Source organism: Siphateles boraxobius, unplaced genomic scaffold (genome assembly GCF_051911475.1).
Source record: "Siphateles boraxobius isolate OS27281-9 unplaced genomic scaffold, OSU_SipBor_1 61, whole genome shotgun sequence".
In the NCBI taxonomy this organism is placed as follows: Eukaryota; Metazoa; Chordata; class Actinopteri; order Cypriniformes; family Leuciscidae; genus Siphateles; species Siphateles boraxobius.
In genome coordinates this window covers 10940584-10944342 of record NW_027509188.1, presented here as the reverse complement: position 1 = coordinate 10944342, position 3759 = coordinate 10940584, and positions in this window count along the sequence as shown.

Sequence of the window (3759 nt, the reverse complement as noted above, 5' to 3'; positions counted from 1 at the left end):
TAGCTATAAATGTGCATTGCTCTTTCAGCTGCGCGCACGCTATATATAAAGATGATCTCCGGTACAATGAAGCGATACTGCATCGTTCATTAACTCAACCAAACGCATCCTATATTAGATTAATCAGATACATATATACACAAAATAAACATATTACAACTTACAATGGCACAGAATGCTGCGAATGCTCAAGAGAACTTGACTGTGCTTGTCATGAAGGCTTAACTCCATAGATGCGCTCTTTCCGCCACAACACGCTCGACGCGAAACACTGGCGAACAAGAATTCACAACATTCTTTTACAGGCGTGTTTTTATTATAATGTCATGAAGCTTATGTGACAGATTTGTGCTGCACATGTTGCACTGAACTGTATCTTCCTTTTAGAAGTGAATCCAATCATTCAGAACCATCATGGCAAACCGCGCGCATCTCTCAACTGAAGTAAATAATCTATTATCTATCGGCTTTGATATAGGCTATCGGCCCAATTTTCTTATCGGATCGATAACGATAGCATCAAAAAAGACCATTTATCGGCCAATATTGATATGTGGTCCCTAGATAAAAGATATTCAGACATGCTTACCAATTATTTGCTGCACTTTTTCTAGGTCAAGGCTCTTTCTTTTTTCACCAACAACCCCTTTTTTTCCAGTGACGGAGCATGTTGCCATCTCTTCGAAAGAGAAGATCGAGTCCATAAGAGTTCTGGTTAACCTTTTGTATCCCTCACATCTTTGAGCATGATCCAAAGCAACTGGGTTCATTAAGTCAGTCACAGACTTGTTCTGCAAAGCAAAAAATAAAATAAAAAATAGAATACATTTACAGAATTGTCAACATTGTGTTTGTTATTTTCTAATGATAAAATCACAATTAACTTTCTGTTTACAACTTTCACTTGGCAGCAAAAATCTACCTTTAAACTTGAAAGAAAATGAAGATTTGCCATTTAGCGTGATTATTATTGATATCAACTGATATGAAATTGTTTTATTATGATACTTTTTTTGGCAATATCACCCAGCCCTAAAGTAATGGATGGGATACGCTTCGCCTCAAATACCGCTCCGAATTGGTATTAGAGATGTGCATTAAGGGCAGTGCTTTGCCATTTTTTCAAACCTGTCGTATGGACACGCTCAAGTGAAGACTGCAAGGTGGGTTTTATGAGTGAGTCATTAAATCATTAATTCAAACCAATTAAATTCATACATTTCTTTTAAATAGATTAAAGAAATTGTAAATGAAATGGTCCTCAACTGAAATCACTTCTCCTGACTATGTAAATTATACCTTTATCTCTCCTGTTTGGTTAGGAGTGACCAGGTGGGTGTTAGAAGTGGGTACTGGGTGGCTGGGGGTTGACTGAGCTGCTGAAAGGCATCTTTGACCGCTTTTGTGATTGTATCAACAAGTCCTACGTTCAAATCAAAGGAATGAACAGTTAACGCACACATCAATTTGAGTTGTGACTTATTAGTTGTAGTATTTATATTATTAAAATATTATAATCAGTCCCTCCAGTTTTTCACTATTAATGTAAACACAGATATCAGAGACCAGTAATGTCTAAATAAAATGTAATCGGCGAAAAAAAACAACAACAAAAAAACATTTGGATATGGTCAAAAGATCCGATCTGTGCATTAAGACTTGCAGAATAAACGCAGCCATAGTGTCCCTTTAATTAAAGTTGTAAATTACAACTAATACTGATCCAATACCAGCAGTTTTTTTTTACATCAAGTAGAATTTCTATAACTGTGTTGAACTGATAATTTGAATCTATTATTGTGTTGTATGCGTGTATTTTTCCTCAATTTCTGTCTAGAAGAGACCAAAAGGCCATTTAAAGCAGTTAAGTAAATAATAATAATCATTGTCATCATCATTATCAGCAGGGGATGCTTTGGCATGATTGCCAACATTTTGTTGCCAATTAGTAAATGTAGTCGGTGTATTAAGAGGCTACAATTCCCAAGTATGGTGGACCCTATATTTATCCTACTCAAAGTTCGGCGTTCTTCACATTTTTTTTTAATCTCTGCTCGTTCCTCTATTGACTTTCTCTTTCGTCCTAACTTTACTGTAGGGGCAAGCAGGGGACGCTTGCTGCTGTCTTTTTTTTTTATCCATTGCTGATATGCTACTTAGCTAGCTACCATAGACTGTCAGCTGCTTACGCGTGCAATTTAATGTCGCAGGAGGGGGGCGGGGGCGGGTGCGGTGGAGACGCGAGCGCCAGGCGGAGTTTCAAGTGGAGCTGGTAATTGGAGGAGAGCAGTTGACCAATGTAAGCTGGTGTTCCAATTCAAGACATTTGTGCGGCGGCCGGCTGGTCTTCGCCATCCTCGTTTGTCAGATTTTATAATTTAGAGGTACCGTGCCTGCAGGCCAAGGTCCTCTCTGTGTGATATTTGACCCAACGGTGACTGGTTATCTGTCTAGTTGTTGTTACTGTCCATAAGCACAAGTATTTCTAGGACTGTTATGAGCCCAGTTCATTATACGCCCGACTCTGTTTGGTTAGTGTTTTAGGCTGGGAGAGAGCTTTACAATGCGTCCCCACTGCGTATTTGCTACACAATACGAAGTGAACGTTCTCGAAAGGGAGCGTACTCGGTTACTAACGTAACCTCGGTTCCCTGAGAGTAGGGAACGAGTATTGCGTAGCCTGCCGCACTATTGTACTCTGTCAGGTGGTCGCTTCAATCGATTTAAACCTGATATATTGGCCGAAATAGGCGATATTTATAGGCTCAGGCCACGCCCATTTAGGCGCAAGACGCTCAGATTTACTCGGCGCCAAGTCAGTTGATTGGTTCGTGCATCTGAGGCGCTTGGCCATTGGATGTGCAGTTCTCGCAGCACAGCCAATGAGCGAGCTAGACGCTCTGCTGTGTTTGCTGTGCATAGCTGCACTGCGTTTTAAATTATTGCTTTAATATTTCGAGGAAAAGGAATTTCCCCACTGCATATTTGCTACTCTATACTCATTCTCTACTCTCAGGGAGCCGAGTTTACGTTAGTAACCGAGTACGATACAATTCCTAAAGTTACCTGTATCTGATCAAGAAACACATCTCCAAGAAGAAGTGATGCTTCTAAAGAGCCTCTGTACATATCAATCAAACCTTTATTACAGACTCAGGGTCCAGTTTTTAAAACACATAACCACAAAAAAAAAAAAAAAAAAAAAAATTATATATATATATATATATATATATATATATATACATCAATACATTACAAATATACGAAAGTACCAGTGTTTCCACGACTTAGACTGATAACGTGTAGTGCTAAACCTTATATTTGATAGGCCCATGATTACCTCATTTTTAGAAGCATTAAGTCAGCAGATAAATCTGTACATTAGATTCCGTAACACAGCTTTAAATGTGTTAACTCCCACACTTACAAACATTTCACTCGCACTATGCCATCTAGGTCTCCTTAATAAAATTCTCATTGCATCATAGTAAGTTACTTGAAGCCTCTGTAAACTAGAATATTTATGACTTGTCCACAAATGGGCAATATAGAGTGGTGTACAGTATGCTTTAAACAGTGATGTATTAACTTTATCTGAACGAGAACCAAACTTACACAAAGATTATATTAGCCTGCATATACAACATGCGACGTTGCCGTTCAATGTCCTCACCATCTGTCATGTCCTCAGTTATAAAATGACCAAGATATTTCACTTTCACATTCACAGCAAGATCCTTATCAGACAATTTAAAAATT